This window comes from Oryctolagus cuniculus, chromosome 7, assembly GCF_051225735.1.
Source record: "Oryctolagus cuniculus isolate XC-2025 breed Fujian yellow rabbit chromosome 7, ASM5122573v1, whole genome shotgun sequence".
NCBI classification, from domain to species: domain Eukaryota; kingdom Metazoa; phylum Chordata; class Mammalia; order Lagomorpha; family Leporidae; genus Oryctolagus; species Oryctolagus cuniculus.
Genome location: NC_142873.1, coordinates 90,822,789 through 90,849,534, shown reverse-complemented (window position 1 = coordinate 90,849,534; position 26,746 = coordinate 90,822,789). Strand labels below are relative to the sequence as shown.

Below are 26,746 nucleotides of genomic sequence, written 5' to 3'. Positions count from 1 at the left end.
TTATTTTCAAAGTATTTTATTTATAAGATTTGAACAGAAGCTAGAACAAAAAAGTAGATAAGGCCGATTTAATTCATGCTTAGCTTTATCTAAAAGCACCTTATAGAAGGTTTCTTCTTTTTATGTCTCAGGTACAAAACTTCTAAATAACAATTATACATGCTGTAGAAAGCATACTGAGAACTCTGCTTTTCATACCAGTCTTAGGATTATTAAATTATAATTATTACTATGACAGTATCTATGCAAAACTAACATACATACAACCTACAGAAGATATTTCCCTGGAGCAAAATAATTTTTTTATGATCAATAGTCTATCATTAGCATAATGTTTATTTTATGTATTTACAGACTTTTTATCACCTGAATCGGGTTTTAAAAATATTAACCTATTGATCTTTGCTGCTCTACCATCACTTTAAGAGTTTCTGATAAGCATCATCATTTCCTCTTTTCTTTTTTGATAGTCGAAGGAAAAAAGAATATAGCAAACCTCCAGTTGTTTGATGATTGGACATGGTTGTGGATTGCTCAAAATCCAAGGTTGTCTAACCACATAAATTCCTCAAGCTTTCCTAAAGCTTACATTCCAGCTAATCCATAAATTCCAAGCTGATAATATGTTCTCTTTTAACTTAAAATGCAGAAGGAGGACGATAACATAACACACATATTTTTGCCCAGCTTTGTAACTTACATATGTTTTATAAATGATCAAATAACACACTGAAAATATAGTTGGTTTGCTTCACAAACATCTAGTGCCATTAATTTTCTTTTCTGTTTTCTCTCTCAGTTTTTAGTAGTGGCAATCTATGAAGCAAGATCTCCTCAATTCTTCCCCGGAAACATGTCTTCATTCTTTTGGGAGTTCATTACACTGGATATCCATCAGATTTCATTCAGGGAGTAAAAATCACCTCTTTGAATGCCCAGAATAATATACCCCTAGAAATAATAAAAGAATATATTTAAAAGACTCTAAAGTCCTTTGTCAGCCCAGTTTGTGTGAATTTCCTGATAGGAAACTTTATTTGGTCCATTATTTCTTTAATTCATTTTGCTAAAGTAAGCCTGACACAAGACTGAGACCCAGGACCAGCATTAGAGTTATATTTAATGAAAATTTGGAACACAAAAGCACTTAAATTATTCATATTTCCTGATTTGCACTGAAAAATGGGTGCACATATGTGTGTTGCTTTGATAGGGTTCAAATTAGCAGTGAGCTTTTGAAAACACGGTCCTTAGTAGCTTCAACAAATGTCTTTTTACCAGCTTATCTTGAGCAAAACAGAGACTTTTAAATCAAACTTCTATTTCATCTATTTCTTTCTTTATTACTGAAATGAATAAAGTAATTTTGCATGGAAACTTAAATGCTTATCAAAATTGGGAAGTAATAAGTACAACAATAAAACCATTTGTTGGAAGCTTTATATATTATTATATTACATTATTATGACTAGAGTGATACATTTATCTTTTCATAGAGAGTTACATGGATTTCTTAAGCTGAGAACCCAGACATAAGTCATGTGTGTACAACGCAAAGGACTAAAAATTATGTCCTGTTGAACTCCCTGTAATTTGTTTATGCAAAAGAGCTTTAGAACTGGGAACCTATAACCCCCATTTCACCATTGGCAGTGCTGAAAAAGACTTTTGGTTACAGGTCTGACAAATCCACATTCAGCTCCATATGGTCATTTATCCTCCCTGTGTCTGAAAGTAAAACACTGTGAAGGCAGCATTTGAGTTTTTGGTGACAAATTACATTTCTCGATGGAATCAAAAGCTGTGGCCATCTGCAATGAAATAGATGAGCCACAGCTGGCTTCCATAATAATCAATCCTGATTGCAGAAGGACTGTGGCACTTGTGGATTGATTGTGAGGACCTGCTGTGACAAACAATAGTGACCAATTCAGTCATGTTGACAACCAGTTATTTCTCATGTTTAGATACAGACTCTACTTCATGTCATCGGAGGGAAAAGATGAGTTGGAAATCACCCAGTACTCTTGGTTGATAGTGGAAACCTGAAAATTCAGAAAATCCTTAAGCTGGATTTGGAGACCTGGATTTGCCGTCCTGATATGTCAGAACTGAGACTACACCTATATTCTAGCAGGGAGTTCAGTCTTTGCCTCCACAACCTTCACAGGCATTCTAAAGGAAACTGCCTTTTCACAACTCATGTAATGCAAGCAGTGACCCATTGACTCTGTGTGTCCCCTGAGTGTAGCTGATCCTACTAGGGATGGATACATTCTGAAAATATAAGGGGTCCTTAGGCAGGGCTGTGGCTTAGGACTTTTGGCATAAGTCAACCAGATTCTTCTTTGGGGAGTTTGGCATTTAAGACACTGAAATAGTGAACCATGGCGAGCAAAGCCTAGAAGTTATGTACTCTCCATGAATGAATATGCTGCTATAGAACAAAAAACGAGTGGCAGAAAGGAAAAGCAACTACAACTGATCTATGATAAATACTTAGATTATGCCAGATACTATACATTATCTATTTTAAACCTCTCATCAAGATTAACAGTGTTGGTAGCTGTCATTATTCCTAGATAACTGATGAAAATATAAAATTTGAAGAGACATATTAAATTCTCCACATCATACAGATGTAAAGCAAAGACAGAAGTAAAGTTCAATTCTGTTGGACTCTTCTTGACTATTCAGCTACAGAACCAAGAATCTACAAGGACCAAAGGAGGGAGGGAGAGAAAGAGAAAGGGGTGTGGGGGGAGGAGAGAGAGAAAAAGAAAGAGAGAAGCTGATACCAATAGAGATGACATTAGCAAGCAGTTCTGCAAGAGTGGTCTTTTGTCCTTATAGCTTCTGAGTAACAGTATCCACAGGTATAAATGTTCCCTGATCACCTTTGTCAGGTTCTCATGAACCCATTGAGTCTCTAGATTGGTGCACATGCAGAATAATAATAAAGCTATTGAGATAATTAAAGCAAAGACAATATTTGTCTTCATTTCTTCAGATATTTGATCATTCACATTGACTTCAGAGATTTGACCTTAGCATTGCTTCAGTCTTCTGAATATGGGCTGTGCAAATATGTAGCTACTGTGAGTTAATGTGAAATTTTGCTTTCTCAGTAATTTCTTACTTTTTAATGTATAAAGAACACCCAAAACTAAGCAGAAAAAATTTATTTATTTTTAATAGCAATGATGTTCAGGCCGGCGCCGCGGCTCACTAGGCTAATCCTCCGCCTTGCAGTGCCAGCACACCGGGTTCTAGTCCCGGTCGGGGCGCCGGATTCTGTCCCGGTTGCCCCTCTTCCAGGCCAGCTCTCTGCTGTGGCCCGGGAGTGCAGTGGAGGATGGCCCAAGTGCTTGGGCCCTGCACCCCATGGGAGACCAGGAGAAGTACCTGGCTCCTGCCATAGGATCAGTGCAGTGCGCCGGCCCCAGCGCGCCGGCTGCAGCGGCCATTGGAGGGTGAACCAACGGTAAAGGAAGACCTTTCTCTCTGTCTCTCTCTCTCACTGTCCACACTGCCTGTCAAGAAAATAAATAAATAAATAATAGCAATGATGTTCATATATACACATGGTGCTTCTTTTCTAAAATCATTTTAGTAATGGAAAATCCGAAATATGTTTAAAATAAATAACTCATTAATAGTTTCAGCCCATGACAGTGCTTCTGTACCATAAACAAAGCCCCTGTTTGTGGGTAACAGAGCCTGTGTTTAGCAACGAGGCATTGAAGGATTTGTACCCAACTTTCTCATCTCAAGGGCTGAATGAAACTGGAAGAGATGAAAGCCTGACTGGAAGAATAAAAATTCTACACCATTTTACGATTTTTTGCATTATTTGTGCCTTTTGGTCTTCTATATCTTATTGCCCCAGCTTTGTTGAGGGTAGCAATTTAACTCTGTTGTCAAGTTTAGTAAATTCAACGTTTCATTGTCCTTGGCCACAATTCCACTGGGGTCCCATATGTGGTGAAGGGACTCAGTCTGGATTGGGACTCCATAGAGTTTGAGCATTCATCAGTATTTGTTTGCTCCATGTTCTCCAAGCAGACCGTACAATCAGCGCTTCTGTCCCAGAGTCGGCTACTGCTATGTTTGGCAGTAGTTAACTGTTTAAGCAAATCTCGAATACTGGAACAGCAATTTAAGATGTATAATGAGACACAAAAATAGTTCCTTTGCATTTTCCATACTTCCATAATGCTTTGTCAGCATTCCCCCTAAAACTGTTCCTTTTTGTTTTTAAAAAGGGGAGAGGGCAAAGAAAAATTTGTTGCAAAAATATAGACTCCTTTATTTTCTTTGATATTGTTCACAAATTTGTCTCATTATAGACAACTTGTTGGAAAGATTTGCAGATAATCTTGTCTCAATGGCCTTAAACAATAATTATTCCACTGTATTTTTCCCTTCGAATAATGTGTTCACCATAATGGAATTTCAAATATATTAGCAGGCATTGCCATTGAACTTTTTTCATGTTAAATAACTATTAAATATATATGTTGCATTTTTTGAGATTTATTTATTTATTTGAAAGAGTTACAGGCAGAGAGAGGGAGAGACAGAGAGAAAGGTCTTCCATCCACTGGTTCACTTCCCAAATGGCCGCAACAACTGGAGCTGAGCCAATCCGAAGCCACGAGCCAGGAGCTTCCTCTGGGTCTCCCACATGGTGCAGGGGGCCAAGCACTTAGGCCATCCTCCATTGCTTTCTCAGGCCATTAAGCAGAGAGCTGGATCTGAAGAGGAGCAGCCAAAACTCAAACTGGCACCCATATGGAATGCTGGCACCAATGGCAGAGGCTTAGCACTGACCCCTTTGCATTCTTATAAATAAAAAATATAGATGCTATTTAAATACACAGATTTATATTTTACATGATTCTATACATTCCTGTAGCATTTTTAAGGATTGGTGATCCATTTTAAATACCTTTTGAGTTGCAGGGCTTTTGCTATGCCAAAAAGAAAAAGAAGCCTAGCTTTTTAATGGGATGCAGATATAATATATGAATTAAACACTAAATATATGTGTAGTAGAATGTTACACATAACATTCTCTTTTTTTCTTAGAGTTTCACCAAGACTCCAAAGGCTAAAATCAACAGATGCTAGAGCATCTATGCAGGACCTGTTAAAAGGTTGTGAAACCTATTTAGTGTCTTAACCTTTAGGGGATTTATAAGTAAATCAAGATTTCTTAAGAATTTTTTAAAGGTAGTTGGAGATAGGACCAAGTTTTAGGAATTTCTCAACAGCTATTCAAAACACAACGTGTCGTCTGAGGGGTGTGAGCAGATACAAAGACAAATCTAGAAAGAGCAGGCAGATTAGGAGAACCTGCAGAGGAAGATGGCTGCCCTTCCACCCAAGGCACTGCAGGAGGGAGGGTGAAGCGAAAGAATAAAGGACTTTTCCTTTCAGCCAAGTTGACCCACAACATGCAGCTGATCTTGAGCCAATATATAAGGCCCGAGACAGAAATCTAGGGAGAAAGAAGAATTGGTACTGCTACGTGCAGAAGCTGATGGAGTGTCTGAGGCATTTAGTCAGATCCAAGAAGTAATCTAGAAAGAGATCCCCAGGTGGAAGATATTTGAAGAATCCATAAAACTTTTCTGTAAATAAATGAGAGGTCATATTTGAGTATTTGACACATCCACAGAGCACACGTGCAAGCACACATACATGTACACATTTATACTTAAGATAATGAGCCTATTGAAAGAATATTACATATTCACTTCAAATTATTTTCAGAAATATTAAGACATCTGATTGTGATAATTATTGTAAATATAAGACAAAATAAGAGGGCTAGGGACAGATGGAGGCAGAGTACCATCAGGGCTGCATCAATAACCAGGCATCATTTTGTAGCACATGGCAAAACTGATGGAGTGTGTATTCAGCTGGGAGAAGATCATTCCAGGCAGGGGATGCAACAAGTAAAAAGACCTGAGACCAAGACATGCCAGTTGTGATCAAGGACCTGTGAGGAGTCCAAGAGGCCCACCAGTCAGAAAGAGAAGAAGGTGGCAAGAGGTGGTGTCAGAGAAGTGGTAGGTCAAGGAGGGTCTCACAGGCAATTGCAGATCTCGGCCTTCAGAGGAAGGTTTGGAGGGCTCTAAGCAGGAGAATAGTATGATCTTATGTACATTCCTAAAGATTCACTCTCACACTTTGTTTTTTTGTGGTTAGTATTTGTTTTGGGGTCAGCAGGGCATGGGTGCACTGTGCAGTGGCCATGACTCACTATGCTTACTCTATTATGTAGTACCAGGTCTGTGCTTCTCACTCACTTTACTTTCTTGGTCCTTGACAGCACTTGAATTTGTAACCTTTATTCCAGGCTCTTACAATTTCTGCCTTTTACCACACAATAGGAAAACACTCTTAAAACATAAGCTCAAGCTGCTACCCTTCATGTTTCATTTTTTTTTTCTTTTGATGCATCAGGTCTCCCTAGACATTGCCCTGTTCACATTCTGAATTATAAAACAGTTCTAAGACTTATGAGTCTTCTTGGACTTGCCATACCATTCAAAATAGTTTAGACCTAAGAAACTAGATGCTCCAGAGGTCTTCAACTTCTTTGCCAATAGGAGACCATATTGGTTCTAGGATCTTTTTAATTTCTCTTGAAGAAGATACAGGAAGCACTGAAACAGGACTCACACCTGGGCAATGTTATCCCTAGAGAATGAGGAGCCCAGCCACAATACATCATAAAATGCACTCCCTGACTCCAGAACTTATTGTTATAGAAATAAAGTCAGTTGAAAACTCACTTTTAAGACAGACTCGAAGAGGAAAAGAAATCTCTAAGGAACAGCCTAAGTATGTTTAGAAGTGGAAAGAAAGCAGTACCCATTTGTCCTGGTTAAAGGCATGTGTGAGTGCTGGGTTAGGAGGGAAAGAAAGGGCTTCATGTTGCTTTCTCTTACAACAGTCCCTTCCTGCCACTGCCCTCTTGAGTCTAGCATGGCAGGGGAGTTCAAAACTATCATTACCCAAAACAGGAACTACCAGACTCTATTAAGCACTGCATGGAAGACCAAATATGTCAACATTGAGCACTTGGTTTACTCTTATAGAATTCCCAGTCCCTGCTCAACAATATACCAGAATTGAACTCACAGGGTCTACAAAACTTCCCAAGCAAATTTAATCCTTATTTGCTCTGTTTAATATGCATTACCAGTTAGATTTATTAAGCATGTATTATGTGTCAAGCACCCTGGGTTCTCAGTATTAAGCCTTGGGTATCATGAGATTAATAGCAACTGCTCTGTCTCTGATGAATGCAGGTTCTGGTGGAAGACAGAATCATAAAAAGATAAATAGTGATGCAGGGTATTCAGGGTTGTTACTGAGCTGAAAATAAAGTGTGAATGCACAGGGCGCACTATCTTGCTGAAGGGACAGGCTCATAGTCACTGCTGAGCACCTCACTTTTCACTTGTCACTTTCCATTTTAAGTCAGATTAGGATTCAGGAAAAGCAATTTCCTGTGTCACTAATCCTGTAAGGTTGTAAAGGTACGATGGTACGATGGTAGAGACACTTCAATGGCATCTCGAATCCCTTGGAGTACACACCAGAGCAACAGGGGCCCTCTGAAGATGTTTAAGCTGAGATCCTTTCTCTAATTGCATTTCCTCCTTTCTATCGCTAGGCTGGGCCTCTGAGCACAGCTTATGATCTTTACATCTCTGCTTGGAGGGATTATGATTCTTGTAAACATGTTGTTTACAATTTTCCTTTCCTTCCAATCTAGTTCTTCATTCCCACCTCTGAAAGTATTATGACTATGTACCCATTGCCTACGTCAGAAACTTAGAAGTCACTCTTGGATCTTCCTTCTTCCTCATCCCCCCCATGGCCTGGTTCTTTGATTTTCCTCACTCCAATTGTTTTTGAATCGGTCCATTCTTATGTGTGTCCATGACCACACCATAGTCAAGCTTCCCTTGTGCTACATCCTCATGATGAGAATGACCTCCTCCTTGGCCCCTGCACTTCCACTCTCGCCTGGCTCCAAGTCATCCTCCATAGCAGCCAAGGATAATCCTGCAAAGGAAAGCACATCAAATGCTCTACCCTGACCCCATCTCATCCCGAAGCAGTATGCAGAGCACTCTAAAGTTTTCTTATCACACTTAGAATAAAAATCACTATTCTTTCCACGTGTTAGAATCCCAGAGGATTCTAGCTTTCTTCTCTCTCCAAATATATCTCCTGTGACCCTCTTCTCTCCCTAAGATCCAGCCCCAACCCTCTTATCTGTTCCTAAACATGCCAAACACTTTCTCATACCGAAGTATCATATAGCATGCTTCTCCTTCCTGCAATGTTCCTTTCCCTCATTCCTCAGATGGTGACATCTTCTCATTGTTCTGTATTCTGCTTCTATCTCAACTCTTCTTTCACCTTTATTTGTGATACTCTGCAGTTTCTCAATCACTTATATCATAATGCCTAATTTGTATCCTTCATAGAACATAATGAAACTTGTAATTAAATAGATTATATTGATGATGATTATCATAGGTAGAGAGAGATATAGATAATATATAGGTAGATGATGTTTATTTATTCAATGTTTGCCTTCCTGTCAGACCATTTCACTGTGAGCTCCATGATGTCCATTTTGTTCACTGTATCAACATCAAAGTGCACAATATGTTTTTGTTGACTAAATGAAATATCTGTTCCTGTTTTTTACAACTATGCAATGAAATTGCATAACTAATTTGCATATATTTCAAATTAATTTACTTAGATGTCTGAAAAATCTTCTCCCCTAACCACTTTCTACTTACCAGGTGCAAAAGGCATGGAAGAGCTCACGTCGCGTCCATCTGCTTTTCACTGCAAAGCACTAAGAGAACAATATTTTTAAATGCTGCTTTGTGGCAGTTTTTAACTCCCACTGACCACGGAATTTATTATTCTCATGTATGAGCCATTTCGGGATACACTGGAATTGCTTTTTTAAAAAAGATTTATTTATTTATTTGAAAGTCAGAGTTACAGAGAGAGAGGAGAGGCAGAGAGAGAGAGAGAGAGGTTCTCCATCCACTGGTTCACTCCCCAACTGGCTGCAACGGCTGGAGCTGCACTGGTCCAAAGCCAGGAGCCTGGAGTTTCTTCCCGGTCTCCCAAATGGGCACATGGTCCCAAGGACTTGGTCCATTTTCCACTGCTTTCCCATAGCAGAGAGCTGGATTGGAAGCAGAGTGGCCAGGTCTTGAACTGGTGTCCATATGGGATGCCGGTGCTTTGGGCCAGGTCATTAGCCTGCTGCGCCACAGCCCTGGCCCCTAGAATTGTTTTTAAATAAGTAACTACTTTCCATCCATTGTTAGCCAAGTGAAATACGTAGTTAAGTCAGTGTGTCTATAGTTTGTGTCTTGAAAACTAAAAACGTTATTTTAATATATAAACTAGTGTAGGTAACTTTTCATTCAAGCACATGTAAACATTTCTCTTATATTATTCCATTCCCAGCTTCTAGCTATGTAACATAAAAGAGACAGGCTGTTCTTACAATCTTTGCAGAATATCGAGCCTCAGTCAAAAAAGAAAGTCCCAAGAATCTTTTCAGAAATCCTGTTTGGGCGCTATTCCCAGCCTAATTTTGCAGACCAAGATGTTTGGGCAGTCCTGGTATGCCAGGGATAAGCAGTTGAGGATTTTTATCTGAATCAAACCCAGACTCCAACCCTAATTAAAATACCACAACATTGTTAACTCCTTGACCATGTTAGACATTGGTTTAGTCGAACTAATTCCACTTCTGGAATACAGCCTCTCATTTATGTTTCTGATGATTGCTTATATTTTCATTCAGCTCCCCTCTTGCTTTTCAAAGGATAGAAGTATTGTCTCACTTTTTGTTGCTATGCAGACATCTCTGTAGTTGCATAAAGAAAGCAAAATTCCTAAAGCCAAATAGCACAGATGTTGTGACAGGAGCTTCTGTGGCTTTCTGTTTTATACATTTTCCCTTTCTCAAGACAAAGGATAGAACAAAAGATGTCTTATGATGCTTTATTTACATTGTTTTATACATTTTGGAGAAAAGATTACTGTTTATATGTGTGTATGCATATATGTTTGCATTTATTATGTATATATTGGTGGATAGATAGAGATACAGCGTAACTGGCAAATGCATCTGATGCTAGCATTTGAGTTCATAGTCCTTTATTCAGGAAGCATGAACTGGCAAGACTAATGCAAATTCTATGTGTATTTAAACCACCAAGCATATATGTAATAGATGCTTAGAAGCTACCAATCTACTAGAAGATGCTGTAAATTCTTTGAAATTCATCAAAGAAAATCAGCAAAGAACACATGTTCCCTGTCCCTCATCCCAGGACCACTTTACATGTGTATCCACCTTTTGATGCTGTTGCCTTCAAACCTTCTAAAAATCCCCAGCATTTAAACTTTCATCACCTGTTGCTAAAGCTGCTGCTATGCCCTCATTACTATTTCACTCAGAGTGCCAGAGCTAGTATGAAGTCAAATGTAAAGTGACAAGTGAAAACCAAGGGGCTTCAAAGTACAAATTGTATATGAGCTTCTTACCATAATGGAATAATGACACTGTCCTATAAAATTACAGCATCTATGCTCTTCTACTCCAGAAAATTAGTAGCATTAGTTCTATTCAGGAGCTAATGAAAATTATGGACAAATTTGGAAACGTTTTCCAAAAGAAGTAGGCAAAACTGAGAGTTTTCAGATTCCTCATAGCCTTTCCTTAAGTTATAAACATAACACCCACTAAATTGAACATTTATTTACTGGATATCTATCATAAATGCTGGACATAAGACAGTGAGGGAAAGTAATATAAGTAATATATTTATATATCTTTTAATGATATATCATAGTTAGGAATATAATTAATAAACAAATGAATAAGTAAACTTTATAGTAGGTCAAAGGCAATAAGTGTTGTACAGAGAACTAAGACAAGGAAGGCAGACAAGGCTGAGCAGGAAATGAAGAGTGCTAGATGATAGATTAGATTTCAAAAGAATTATCAAAGGAATCTCCATTACATGAAAGACGTTCTGGAACAGTCTTGAAAGCGTCATGCAGGGATGGATATCCAGGAGATGGGCATGCAAGGCAGAGGAAAGGGTAAATGCAGACTGAAAAGGGAGAATGCCTTATGTGTTGGAGGAGCAGTGAGAAGGCCAGAGAGGCTCAAGTGGCAAAAGGAGGTGCAGGGGTAGCTATCCTGTCATAGAGGTCAGAGGAGAGAAGCCCAAATGGAGCTTGAAGCCTGTAAGCACATCAGCAGTTATGTTTTTCTCTGCAAGAGATAAGAATTCACTGGCAGATACAACAGTTTCCCTAGACTCCCATAAAAAAATGAGCACAAACTAAGTGGCTCAAACAACAGAAACGCATTTTACCTCAGTTATGTAGAATAGAAATTCAAAATCAAGTTTACAGGGACCATGCTGCCTCCAAAGGTTCTAAGGTAGAATCTTCCTTGCCTCTACCTGCTCCCAGTAACTCCAGGCTTTACGTGGCTTGGGACCACATCACTGCAATCTATGCTTCTGGGTGCAAGTAGTCTTCTCTTCAGTGTCACCTTGTCTTCCTTCCTTTGTACAAGGATACTTGTCATTGGTCCTAGAGCCCATCCAGATAGCATAGGGTGATCTCACCTGTGATCCTCGACTTAATTATATCTACAAAAATGTTTTTTTCCAAATAAGATAATATCCACAGGTTCTATAGGTTACAACATGTGGCCATACCTTCTGGGAGGCCACCACTCAACCCAATAGAGAGTTCTGAGTAGAGGAGTAGCAAAAGTTTACTTGTGTGACAACAGGCTCATTCTAGTTCCTGTAGTCAAAACAGCCTGTGAGGAAGTAGCAAGACTGCAAAGCAGAATCCTTGGGACCAGGGGACACAGGGAAATAATTCAGATAAGTGTATAACCTGTTTCTGAGTAATAATAGTAAAAGTGGTAAAAAAAAAAAAAATGGCTGCATTCTGGAGGTATGTTAGAACTTACAAAGGATTTTACACTAGCTGTAAGAGTCAAGGATGTTCCAAGTTTTTTTGTTTAAATAGCTGTAGATATTTCTAATGGTTGGTACCACAAAAAGTTTATGAAAAACAATTAAAAGATATTTTGATGCAAAAAAAAACCTGAAATTTATCCAGTTTTTTCATAATATTCATTTTCCATGACCTTTTTGAAGTACTCTCATGTGTGGTAGCAATGCTTTCTATCCTATAAAGATTTTATATCACAGCGGTCAAGGTCATTAACTAGTTGACACTCCTCCTCATTCCTTCTGGCGGCCTTCCCTGATGTCAATAAATTGTATTAACATATCTCTGTGCTCTGTCCTAAGTTTATTCCTGTCATGGGTCTTTTTGTCATTTGTATTTTCTTTTGCAAAACACTCCAAAACTTAGTGACTTAAGTTGAAAATTGTGTATGTAGTTGATCATTTTGCAGATTTATAATAGGTTTAGCTTGAACATTCTTGGCCAGGCCAGGGCCTGCTGATCTTGGCTGGATTTGCTCGTGCTACTTCTAGTAGGTCAGCAGGAACTGGGTGATTCATGTTGGTCTAAAGATCTCTCTCCATGTGGTCTCTGATCCTTTTCATGCTGGCCTGGTGTTATTTTCATAGAAAATGAATAATTCCAGCTGTGTAAGAGTGGAAGCTGCAAGGCTTCTTAGGAGCCTAGATTCAGAAGTGGTACCATTTAACTTCCACCAAATTCTTTTGGTCAAAGCAAGTCACAAAACCAGTCTAGAATCAAGAGATGAGGAAATAGTCACTATCCATCGAGGAGACAGGTTATGAATCATTATTGCAAGTTTTACGATCTATTGCATTATTTAATATAGTTACTTATGTCTTAGTTAATAAACCCCATGATGAAAAGAAATAGATCTGTCTTAGTTCACTGTTGTATACCTAAGCAGTAGACATTGAATACATTTCTCACAAAGAAATGAATAAATGATGGAGATATCCAATTGGAAGATAAACTGAAATGCAACTCTGTCTGCAACTGCCATGATTTCTTGGTGTGTCTGCATTCTCTTTTCATATGCATTAAAGTCCCTATGCTCTAAATTATCTAAAATCTGTTTTGCAAGTGGGGCAAATGATTGCTTCAAATCAAAGATCAGCTGAACATGTGCAATAAGTGGTCATAATAAGCATTACTTCTTGAATTTTAAAATATCACAAATGTTTGTGACAACTTTTTTTTTGGATAGGCAGAGTGGACAGTGAGAGAGAGAGACAGAGAGAAAGGTCTTCCTTTGCCGCTGGTTCACCCTCCAATGGCTGCTGCAGCCGACGCGCTGCAGCCAGCGCACCAGGTACTTCTCCTGGTCTCCCATGGGGTGCAGGGCCCAAGCCCTTGGGCCATCTTCCACTGCACTCCCTGGCCACAGCAGAGAGCTGGCCTGGAAGAGGGGCAACCGGGACAGAATCCGGCGCCCCAACCTGGACTAGAACCCGATGTGCCGGCGCCGCAGGTGGAGGATTAGCCTAGTGAGCCGCTGCGCTGGCCCGATAACTTTTTTTAAAGATTTGCTTATTTATTTGAAAGGCAGAGTTACAGAGCCAAGATAGAGAGAATCCTCCATCCATTGGTTCATTCCCCATATAACTGAAATTGTCTGGGATTAGGCCAAGAGGAAGCCAGGAGCCAAGAGCTTATTCCAGGTCTCCCACATGGGTGCAGGGGCCTGAGCACTTGGACCATCTTCTACTGCTTTCCCAGTCACATTAGCAAGCAGCAGCTTTACCCACTATGCCAAAGTGCCAGCCCCTGTGTTAACTTTTTAAAGGTGTTGCATATTCATTTGCTTTATATTGACATGGAAACATATATTCTTTTAATTTCCCTTATAATAATCATATTTCTATATATATGTGTGTGTATATATATGTTAGCAAAATATTTACTTGTTGAGATATAGCAGGTGTTGTGTAGACCTAACTCTTTAAAAAAAAAAAAAGAAGTTCAGAGCTCAGGCAACTAACTTCTTCCTAGGAGTTATTTGCATCTCCTTAGGAGTACCTGGCTGGAAGCAAAGTTTTCCAAAAGGATCTTTTCCTTTCCTACTATGTTCATCTTAGAATCTAAAATGCAAAGGATTCATTATTGTTAATATGTTATTGCTAAACAATGCCATTGTTTTGGAAACTCAAAAACTTTTACAAGTGGAATACAAAGGCAAGTTATCCTGTCCAAGGTAGAAACATACATGTGCCTTGGGGCTAGAGATAAGAATTACACTTAAAATCCTAATGCCCGATCATTTTCGCTAATGACTGTATTCCCAAAGCCCATCCATTTTTCTCTGTTATTCCCTACACCACAAGATTTTGCACCATCAACCAACAAGCCTCTCTTAGACTCCCTTACATCTTTCAAACCCTCCTTAATGTGAACCTCTTTTGCCACTGAACCTGAACATTTTCCAGAGCCTTATTGATCTAAGCACATCAACGTGTTGTTTTTGCTGCTTCTCTGTCTGTTGCAGTTAGTCTAATAAGTCTATTGGACTATTCACTTCTGTGTTTGGTAGTGTGCCTATGTTTTGTACTCAGCACACCAGAGGTGTGGAAACAACATTGTAATCTGAGAAGCAATTTAGTGAGAGCAATTGGGGAAGAACCTTTAGCTCTCCAAAGAAGGTTGCGAAGCAGAAATATAGTGAGGAGCTATCTTGGAGTATATGAAAGAGCCCAGTTCTTTGGAAATTGAAGGGAAGGAAAAGAAGAAAGAGTTTGTTCTGTGGCCAGTAACAACTGCTGGTTTATTAGAAACTTGCCTCGGCAGGGAAGCAGACACAGAGAAGAGGTAGGGATACAGGAGTGCCAAGACTGTGCAAATCAAGAAGAGGAAGAGGCAGGGTTTAGGTAAGAAAACCTCAGATCATAATACAAATCTGACAAAGACTTGAGCAACCCTAAAGGACATGGAAGCAAAAACTGGCCAGCAGAGGAATACTGCACCTGGCAGGAAAACTCCATTATTAACGTAGAAAAAAACCCAACCGCTGGAGGCATTGCTACAGAACCCCCTCCAAACTGGGTCCACTTGCTTGAAGCACAGGAAGCCAATCGCTGGCACTGAGGTGGCAGAAGAAAAGAGATGTTATTATAAAGCACAGGACAAGGAGCCAGGCAGCCACTACTTAATGCCCAGGTTCTCCAAGAGGTTGGGGTAAATGTTCTTAGAGATTGAAGTAAGGGCTGAGAAGTGTGTGTTCAGTTTGTGTCCAAGTTCCTCGTCAGTACGCAGTGTTCATGACTGCTACAAATGGTCAGCAGTCCCATGTCCTTTAGGGGATTCCAGCGATGACAAAGTGGGCTGCAGTCAGGCTGGGGGCTGCATATATGTGGTAGGTATCTTTAGCTCTGGCCCTGGAGTTCCTGGAAATGAAAGTTTTCATGACAAGATGGAACATCAAGGCGTTATCTATAAGGGCCATAAAGAATTCCTTGAGTCCAGAAATTAGGGGCCTTGGAGGGCCAGTTGCACCACTCCCTCAATTCAGTGAGCTAATTTTAATAAGAGATGGATTTGCAGTCATAAAAGAAGGACAAGGAAACTTTAAGCTAAGGGAGGGAGACTGGAAGGCTGGGACCCGATGGTAGCGAGCATCTGAATCCAAGGCACTGTACGAGGGCTCAGTTTCATTGTGCTGAGTCATTGTCCCAGGCTGCCTGAGAAGGTGAGTTCTGAAAGCACCCCTAGCTGGAGTTTGTTAGCTGACTCTCCTCCTTGCTGTAGAGCCACAGGCTTTTCTTACAGAGATTCAAGGACCTCACAGCTCCTGTGGAATTTCATGTAGTTTTTGTAAAAACGTTTGAGAGGTAGTCAAATGTAGAATTAAATGAGTCGCCAGGTGGATAGGTGAGTGGGAAAATGAGACTACAATCAAAAGAATCCTAATATATTCACTCTTTCTGTTAATCAGCATAATTTTTTAATCACTTGTGGTTTGGGTGCCCTTTTGGGGGTTTTACTTGTTTATGGGAAATTGACAGTTATTAATTGTTTTTAAGCTTGAACCAGTCCTTATTAGAATTCAAGTATATTTCCCACCACTGGGCCCAACATCTATGTAATCATTTATCCTATAGTGAATTTTACTGTAAGTGTAATATTTACAAGAAGCTATTTGTCATTCCTGGGTCAAGTATAGAAACGTCAATATTTTCTGGATAAGTATGTCAAAATAGCTAAGATTTAAGCAACAGAAGAGAATGGGAAGCTTATAATATAGCAATTTATATTACAGTTGGGAGGTTTTCTATCTAGTTTGACTCTGTTGTCATTCTTGTTGTCATAAATATGATTTTCCAATCATTAACCATCATTACTATTAATGGCATTAATAATGGTAATCTGTCTCACTAAGGATTTCAAAGTACTGTACTTTTTATGTCAAATGAGTTCCAGGACTCCAGCAGTGATTCCCACCCTGATGTGCTACACCCAAAGTCTCCAAACACAATTAATTTTAATTCATATATGAACATACCATACAGCACTTGTGTTAGGGAATGGAGTGGCAGACCCTCACAAACAATTTCAGCTCTCAAAAGACTTAAATCTAATTGGCATTATATCCCCCTTTATCCACTGGGAACAGCACTCTGTCAGCTGAACATTGTTCTGTGTATTTGTTCCCAGGGCAGGAGCCAGTGAACATACACGCACAAGGTCTGCAGAGTCAGAAAGGGACAAAGGTCCATGGCTGGGCCCACGAGCTGGAAGTAACTAAACATGATCATCCCTTTCTGTGGCTTGCTCCTCAGCTCCTTCCTGACATTCTGGTCACATCACTCTACATTTCTCCCTCCCCTTCCACCCTGTGCTCTGAGGGTACACATTGTCCAAGCTCATTGTGTTCTTTCCTGCTGCCTTGCCTCTGCTCCTGCTGTCACTCAACCTGAGACACACCTGCAGCCTCTTCGCCTTGATCCCTGACTTGTCGCAACAGCGCCTATTCTGTCTTCAAGAGTCATATCAACATCACCTTGTCTGTAGGACCTTCTCCTTCACCCCTGCTCTGCCTTGCCTCCCTCACCCTTTCCCTCCACGTTTGTCCTTTGCACACTTGTCCAATATTAGAATCGATCCGCTCCCATCATTTCTGCTAAAAAGTGAAGAAAAGAACCATAAAGTTTCCTATATCTAGCCTAGGTTCTTGCCAACAAAACACTCATTACCTTTTCGCTGAATGAATGAAAGAATTAATCCTTGTTCCTGCGCCTCCACAATTACTCTCTGAGTGCGAGCTGCAGGGACGCTCACTGGCGGATCCAGGTGCATTCAAGCACAGGTACAGCAGCAACCTTCTGAGGACTCCATCCCAAAACAGTGTTGCATACACAAAATGAGCTTTCGTTCTGCCTTAGCACAACTGATCTGCATTCAGCCCATAACTGGAAGAAACAGTTTCTGATGGAATGATTAGAGCTACTACTAATTCACATAGCAGTCTAGGTGTAAACTTGTTAGTGTGTTAATGCTGCAGTAGTATCTGCATTGAAAGAGAGAAAGCAAAGCGAGTAAGACATAGAAATGAACCCCTAATGGTGGCATTTCAGGAAATAGGAGCGGACAGATGGGAAGATATTTCTGGACGGGGGAGCTTCTGGGTGCCCTTCACATTGTACCAAACGAGCCATTTCCTATTCCTGTGCAGAAGGTTGGATCTGCTGCCACCACACTGTCTAGTTCTCCTGAGAACAGTATTTCTATTTCTGTCTTTTATAAAAAGGTAGAGGTACCATTCCTTCTGGTTGTCAGGGACAAGGAAGGAGCCTTCCTCACACAATGACCAGAAAAAGTCAGGAACAGACAGAAAGTTATCTTTTTTCTGCACCTAAAAAACACCATAACAACACTTCCCAGTTCACAGAGAAAGAGAGAGATTCAGATTCAATGGAGACAGATCTGTAGTAATTATAACAGTGGTCTACACTGACTAAGTGTTTACCCAGGTGCTCTGCTGCATCCTTTCCTTTATTCCTCGCACCAGCTATATAATAATGAAGGGCATTTTATTAGCTGCGTTTTGCAAACAAGGTAATTAATTTGTCCTCAGTCCAAAAACTGATGAATGACTGAGTCAGCCCTAGTGCCCAGAAAGTCATGACTCTAATCCTAAGCATACCTTTAGAAAGGCACCCCCTGGTATAAAGAGTGAGCACTCAATTATGCATACATGTTAAGATATAATCTAGCTTTATTGATACTGTGATGACGATCTTATATATGGTAAGACATTTATACTATATTAATTTTATTTGCTTTTATTTCATGAGGATACAGAACACTATAATTTCTGAATCTAATTATTACAGTAAGCAATAATCCAATTATTACAGTAAGAACATACTGAGTATGGAAAATATAGTGTTTTGCCATTAATTTCAGGATTATTTCTGTAAAATGTAGCAAACACCTAAAATATGTAAGAGACACTTCCAAAATTTTTAAGGAGATCTTTTAAAAGAGATTGTACCCTCCCTGACTCAAAGGAGTTTACAACCTGAAAAGTAATATGAAGACCGCAATAATATTACAGGTCTAATCTGTATACAAGCTGTGTCCAAATTGATATAAAAACCTGAGAACTCAACCATCCACTCAGAGAGCAATCAGACAGTTGGATGTCAGAGACATAAAATAACTATTGTCTTCACACTTTTACTTTCAAGCAATTGTTTCCTAAACACTGTTATAGTCACTAAGTCTGCACACTTCAGAAATTTCAGATCTTCACAAAGTCTCATGGAAATGTGTTAGCTTTTTCCTTGAGATTTCTTTTAAAGTATCACTTCTGTCCATCAAGTCAGAGTTTTTGTAAGTGTAGTGGGTTTAAATCCTTTATCTTTCCTGGTAGGATGTGGAGCTCCGACCACAGCAAAAATCTGACTGGAGTCTTTAATACTGTCTGCAAATATCGCTCATATGCTTGTGTTGAGATGAGATCTTTAACGCCATTTGGGGAAATACTGGAATACTGGAAATAACTGGTATTCGGTTTGCCCCAAGTTAATGCTGGCTTCTACAAGGGGTTATGATCAATTCAGTCAGTTTTGTTTGTTGGGTTTTTTTCTTTGAATTGCCCTAATTGCCTGGCTAGGCATCTGCAAACACCTTTATACAAAGAGAAGGCAGGCTTCAGGTTCACTTACTCAGAAGAGGGTGGTTCCCTTCTGAGATCTGAGGCTGACTTACTGACTGACAGATGCGAATGTGAGTACACCGGGTAGCAACACAGGGAAGCTCTAAAGATGCTAAATGGAGAAGCAAGTGATAATTATAGATTGCAAAATACATCTACATTGAAAACAAAGGCTTTTCTATTCTGAAATTCCAACAAGAAGCAATATGCGGGGGGGGGGGGGGGGGGGAGGGGGCGCAGCTTAGAACAAAAAAACAACAGAACAATACCAAAACAAAACAAAACAACAAAACCCTCTCTTTCAATAGATCATTTGGGTCTTTAAAATAATTAAACAATAATAAACATTCAAATACTATTTTTTACTTGCATTGTAGTATGTGTCTCTAGATATATAAAAGTTAAGAGGACTTAATCCTTCAAAATAAATATTGCACTAACTGAACAAATATCTATGTTCTTTCACTGGAATCTATGCCATTCAAGTCAAAACACTGATCGCATTCAAAACTCAGAGTTTTATCCAAATTTGCTTACCTAGCTACTAATAAAAGATTTTTTTTGGCATACTGTCTAAAATCCTAATGACAAAAAAGGAAGAATCATAACATGTTCATAAAAATTGGATCAGATCGAACATTGCTAATCTGGGTATATTTTTCCCTGTGATTAACCAGTTCTTAATGACAACATTTCTTATCTTACAACTGTGACATGAAGAGGGAGCTGTAGCTCTTCTGAGACACAGTTCTGCAAGAACCAGCTTATCCACGCTCTCCGATCTCCTGTCTGTTTCTCTTTCTCTCTCCCTCTCTTGCGCTGTCCCTCATTCATTCACTCTTCCATCTTTTTGCCATTGTGCCAGCTCAATTTAAATGTATCTGCTCTGTATCTGTTCAAGTGGAGATAATCCATGCAAATCAGGAGCAGTGGCTCTCCATGCTCGGTTCACAGAGAGGACTCAGCTTGAGGAGGTCACTCGTTCACAGCCGCTCCTCCCATTATATTTTTCCCCTTATTGCAGAACTGCTGTATGTACACAGTGACTGAAAGGACTCAATTTACTGCAACTGCTGCCTGGCTTTACTTACAACTTTTTTTTTATAAAGGAACTTACCTCCATCTGTCTTTTCAAGGTAGGAAGTCTGATTCTTCTAAGGACGTGTGTAATGCCTCCACTGTCTGCTCATTATCAAATGTCACTTGAATGCTTTATATTGTTGCTGGCATTAGGCGCAAATGCTGCGATTCCAGGTGCCTCGCGCTTTTGTTACTTAACGGTATAGGTACAATTGTTTAAGTGCCGGGTATTGTAACGCGTATTTTCCCGGCAGCCAGCTTCAGTTGTACAATGCCTGAAAGATTGTAGAGTGTCCACTCTCTGATCTAGAAATACAATGCTCTATCAAGTTTTCCCTCTTAAAAAAATAATAACCTCTCAATATGTTCTAACTTAGCATGTATCCTGGCCAATAATAAGGAAGTGTAAGATTCAGTCGTGTTGAGATTTTTTTTTAAACTAGAACCTTCCTGCAGCATTTTCTGTGAAAAAGAACTAACTGTTGGAATGTTTTTAACAACAGCAAGAAAGGGATAGATTTTACTTCATTCTGCTGCAAAGCAAGAAGCTGAAGGCCTTCTTGCTAACAGGCCTGTCAAATAGATTTATTCTTCGCAATTCATAAATTGTCACTAGGCTATGCAGAAGTATTACAATTAGTGAGGAGTCAGTTACTGTCATTATCTATGCTACTATTTATTGTCTCGAGATTGCAATTGCATTGTAAAAAAAGTTTAATGTAGTCAGGCTTTTAAAACCGTTATGTTTGTATAGCACTGCTTGGGATCATTTCTTAAGTATGATTTTTTAACAGCCAAATGGTTAAGTTCATATTAAAAATGAGTGTAAGAGGCTAACAGATTTGACAACATACATGCTGATTTATGAAAGCAATGCCTAGGCTTACATTAGTTCATGTGTTTCCTTGAAGTTACTTGTAATAATATTTTAATCATCCCTTAGTCATTTTGATTTTAAAACATAGTAATATGTCATAAAATTACAGACTCCAAAATCCCTTTTTGATTAGTACAAATATAATTAGAACATTCCAGTTACAATTTAGATTTCAGTACATGCCATATGTCTTTGAAAGTGCTCCTTTTACCTTATTAATGTAATTTCACATTTACCACCTTATTTTGTTAAGAAGGTTTTGACATGCAGCTGTGACAAGACTATTTAGTCTCTTGGATAAGATAGAATTGGAGCTAAACAGTAAACAAAGTTGACAGTCCTGAAAAGAAAAAAAAATCATCCTCTGATATACTGAATAGTTCTGATGGCATAAATCTTAGATTTCATCTTCTAGGTAGATACTTGTAGTTAGTGTGGATCGAGGGAAAAAATTTATTATCCATATAAAATATCTCAGTGCCAAAAATGTGCAGTTCTTTTTCTTTTTGATACAGAGTCTTCTATTGGAAAAAAAAAAAAAAAGCACTGATTTTGGAGTACAGTGCAAGGCACGAAGCCCTGTCATTGTTAGCATAAAGAAGACATCTACACAAGTATTACTGTGCAGAGGGCAATCTTTCTGTCTCTGGCATTTGTTAGGTTACTGTACATAGAATTTAACAGATAAATATGTTCTGCTTTGTGGCATTTTGGGGATCCTATTGGTATGCAGGCTACTCTGCTAGGATAGCAACAGAAAAAAAAAAGATATATGTTTTATAGCAGTGGGTAATAAAAGCCTTTCACAGTGAGAGAAGAGGAATTTGACTTATTTCTTACGCAGTAATTAGAATTTCTTTAAAACTCTTTGAAATACTGAGTTGTAAAGTAAACTGAGGCTCCCCAGGAAGGGCTAATTGAATTTATGTATTTGAAGCATGCAGTTGTCCAGGAACAGCTTCCTCCCAAGAGCCTGCCACTGGAGTATTCTATTCAATCTTCAGCATTATAGGGAAAGAAAAGGATTCCTCACTGATGGCACCAGGAGATTCTTTCTTATTTAGAATGAGCTTGAGAAGACCACCCCACACTGGAAAGGTGTGTGGGATTGCCTGGCTGTGTGAACTTGAGACCAGTGGGGAACTACCGGGTGCCCTCTCAGAACAAAGGAAGCCATGGAGCACTCTGCCAGCAGTCGGAGGCTGAGGACAGACAGGAAAAGTGGCCAAGATCTTTCAGGGACAGAGAAAACGCAAATAACCAGGCGTTCTCTCTACAACCAAATTACTAGGATTTGAGAAGTCTGAAGGCACTCCCCACAGAATCTCAAACCATCATTTCAAAGAGTTATTTCCAAAGTCCATATTTTATAGACTCTCGCATTTGCTTGCTTGCAAACCCCGAAAGAACTCTCCAAAGACCTAACCTGTATGCCTTAAGTTAGGTTTTACTATGCATCCTAAATAAAATGGTCACAGCCTTCCACTCCCGTGGGTTTCTTTTGCTTCATCTGTAAACTTCCCCTCCTCTAGTAATTCATTCAAGCAACTGTTCAAGATAAGTCACATTTTAGTCCATTTTAGTGCGCCTTGCAGCAGAATCTATAGAAATGGTAAACCTCATGGCTGTATCTAATACCATGTTGCTATTCCCACCTGGCTCTTTCTGCTGATTTTACTGAGGTCAGTTAAAAAAGATAAATTCTCATCTTAAAAGGATGCGATGGAGGGTGTTAATAAGTTCTCTGTGACTTCAGGAGTGTTCAGTGAGGCCATAGGAACTTGCAGCTCTGCTAGAGGGAAAAAGATGTTCTCCATCAGCAGGGCTTCAATGACTATATCGCTTGCAGACATTCAAAATTCTTAGATTCTACCATGGGACTTCCAAATTGTCAAGGAAAAACAAGATTAAAAAATAAGTTCCTTTAGTGCCAAAAAAATCTGAAGTCCATGTGCATTTGTAGCATACCATATATATTTTCTAGGTCTTGGAAGTCATTGTTGTGTATGGATTGGTTGTGCTATTGAGAACATTCAGCAGATATTTATTGCTTTGTTTATGTTCATCTAAATCTGCACAACACCATGGGTAAGGACTATGGTCCCCAATCATAGATAAAAACATTGAGTACAGACAGCTTAAATCATTTAGCCAAGGCCACACGGATGTGCCAGACCGGGGACTTGAACCTGTTTGTTCTGTTGCTGGCTCTGAAACATCACTCAGCAATACCTTCCTAGCTAATCAGCTGGGATAACTAAATTTGGTAAGGACTCCCCATAGTAAAAATATTCCTATTTACCCATTTGCTATTGTGATTCGGATATCTGATTCTGATTTTTCCACTCCTGATAGCACTTCACCTCAGTCTGGTATTACCATGATATCACACTTTTTAAAAGTTGTTTCATTTAATGCATGCTGGGAATGGTTACTCTTGCAGAACACCCGTCTTTTACCTCAAGGAGTTAAGAACTAAATCAGATCTGTAATTGACTGACTTGTCTACTGACAGCCTTTGAAGCGCCACCACCCCCCACCTTTTTTTTCTGTCTAAAGAACAAGATTGACATCTCTTTATATGTTTGGAATTTTTCAGTGGTGTAAAGTGCTTGGTAATGATGGAAATTAACCCGAGGCTTTATCTAACTACCTTTCCTAGCAACTCCATTGAAGTTCTGATAACAATTAAAATTTTGATGCAAACAACTGTTCCCATCAGAAAAAAAAAAGAGAGCCTTCTATCTTGTCAGATTTTTCTTCAAAATCTCCTGGGTAGCAAAAGGTGGCCCTGGTCCTTGCCTTTCTTTGGATTGGGTATATCTATGTGAAAATTTCCGCAGTTGAAATACACCAGCACATAAGGAAAGCAGATACAGAAAAGTAATGAAGTGACAATGACTCTTTAAATGGCCTGACTGTAAAACACTGACCATAATCCTCTGTCCTTGTGTTGGGAGGTGTTATCTCCTTGGGGAGCAGTGAGTAAGAACAGGGCTACAGAGGGAAGCTGCGTGTACTTAGGGGGGCTTGAGCTGTCTCCCTCTACTTCTTCTTCCCAGTGTGAGAAGATGAACTATCACCCATGTAACCCACAGGAATCTGATTTAAAGATTGTTCATTTGACCTGTGGATATGAATTATCTAATGTAAACAAAAATCTCAACAGCATCAACACATAATCAAATGGCAGAAATGTGGGGAACACGGGTCAGCAGCAATTGAGCAAGCTACACATTTCCTGAGGAACAAATGGAAAACAATTTTGATGCCATTCTGTGATACTAGCAATTCTTTTTAGATCTTACGTGAACTATCAGGCAGATGGACTGCCCTATATAGCCAAAGCCTCTATCTGCTAGCCGGCAGAAAGCCCAGGAATCTATCTTGATAGTTATTTCAACCTATTCGTTTTGCCAGGATTAGCTAAGTTAGATGTCGATTGTTGGAACAGGAAAGGTTGGGAATTAATTTAAATTTGAGCTTACCCTGCCATCACCTCTTACCCAGGGAGTTTCTCAGTCTGTGAGACACTCCTTTCAGATGTGAGTTCTCCATTACTAGGTTGATATTCTTACCTTGAAGGAAAATAGGGGGCAGGATGAGAACCAAGGATGGTGGTCAGGAGCCATGTGTTGATACAAACGTTCAAAGGAGTTTAAAAAAAAAAAAAAAAAAACTGATCTAAAAGCATTTGAAGACTGTGTCCATTGCTGCATTCATCAGCTGCATAACTGAATTCCTTGTCTAAAAAAAGTCAATTTCCTAAAATTAAAAATATAGTCAAAAGATTTTTCTCACTGAACAAGGCTTGCAAAAATATCCAGACAACTTAATTCTCAAATATATTCACAATTGGTTCAGGTTGGACACTTATCAACACATCTGAGCTCAAAAATAAAACTTCAGCAGCTAATCAGATCTTCAATTGAGAAAGGAAGGCCAAAATTAGTAGAAGCCTTAAACCAGGATGAGAAAGTCCTTGTTATTGTTGTTATGGTTGTTTTACAGATACATGCGTTTTTTCTATGAATTCTCTCTCAAAAAATTAATAAAATGCCTCTCCCAAAACTGAGACTTGTTCCCATGTATCTGCAGCGTCTACTGTGCACACCACACAAGTCAGCCTCCAACTGTGTTCTTTTCTCACATTTCCCCAGTTGTTTTATGGATCAAATTCTTGTATTCCAAATAGCTTGTAAAATATTTGAAGATGAAACTCACACTAACTCTCTGTCTTTCACAAACCTGACATCAGTGCTCAGACCAGAGCCAATTCTTGTTTAATAAAGAATGGATTGAATTTTCAAATATACTTAGCTTCAGTTGCATATTTTTAAAAATTTGTTACAAGGACAATGAGAAGAGCATCTACCCATTCAAACCATTTCTTAAGATTTAGCTCTATGCCAGACACTGGGCCTATGTTCTGACTGCATATGAAAATTCACATAGGTTACATTTTAAAATAGCCATAGGAAAAGAAATTATTCCAATGGGCACAATAATATAGACTATGATTTCACATTTTGGATGTTAAAGGGGAAGGCAACTCCTGAAAGGGAAAAGAGAGAAGGGGAATGAAAAGGAGAAAGAAAATATCAAGAACACAGGCGATCGCGAAGCAATGGAGAAAGCAGACAGCTCTTGCGAGACAAGGACAGAAGCATTTGTCAAGAACTCAGATCCTGGCATCTCTTACTAACCCCAACTTACAGTTTTTAACTTCTATCACTAAATCTCCCCACTCCCCCGCCCCGTATATCTAATAGAAATAGTAATGAATCATAAATAGAGATTAATTTTGTCCTGACGCTTTGGCTCCCTGGAAATGGAAAAGTAAAAAGAGTTGGGGCCCTAAGTGAGGATGAGAGCGAAGAGGATATAAGACGGCTTTTAAGGCGAACCATGAGATAGGCAATCCTATCAGAAATCCCACAGAGAAAGCTCACGGCCGTAACAGAATTTGGCAAATGCAGTCTTACCCAGGCAGACACCATCACCTAAGCAGGGTGGAGATGGAGCCTGTCAGAGGATCGAGCTTCAAGGCAGCCTCAAAGGTGCAATGATTGCCAGTCAGTGTGCTCCTGGAAAGAGGCGGGGATGTGCGGAACCGGGCACGGGGCTCGGGAAGCAGCGCTGCCAGGAGCGACACAGGAAACGCATTCGGGACCCACCAACCTGGGCACAGATAGGATCTGAGGGAACAAAAAGCCCCCATTTCCCTAAAGATCCGGGGTGGGTAAAGGCAGTAAACATGTGGATTCCACCACCCACGGGGGCGGGCGTGCTAGAGGATGTTCTCTACACTCCCAGTCGGTTCCTTGTTCAGCCTTTGCCCCTGGAGATGTCAAAGCCTGCATGTGAAACCCTTTTGATTAGCAAACGGAAAACCACTACCTACTGGCCACTGGGATTCTGTTGGCTTCAGGGAGGCAAAGAGCCGTCTGCAGGTGACTGTGGAGGTTTGTTTCTAATTGATCATGGTTTCAAGTTCTGCATCCTTGATTGAAAAACAGAAACCAGAGGCATTTAAAATC

General features: G+C 39.6%; 1 protein-coding gene and 1 long non-coding RNA gene across 2 annotated transcripts in view; one reads left to right on the top strand and one right to left on the bottom strand.

Annotated features, from left to right (window-relative positions):
* Positions 1-26,548, bottom strand: LOC103350141 (uncharacterized). The gene is made up of 3 exons (XR_007923578.3): positions 26,192-26,548; positions 8,844-8,902; positions 1-951 (listed from the first exon to the last, which is right to left on the bottom strand). It is a non-coding gene; the product is annotated as an uncharacterized LOC103350141 (long non-coding RNA).
* The window catches only part of ADGRL2 (adhesion G protein-coupled receptor L2), a 689,746-nt gene continuing 682,974 nt past the window's right edge, over positions 19,975-26,746 (top strand). Inside the window, exon 1 of the mRNA XM_089337145.1 lies at positions 19,975-20,385. The gene's annotated coding sequence lies outside the window, so the exon portion shown is untranslated. The remainder of the gene's footprint in view (positions 20,386-26,746) is intronic.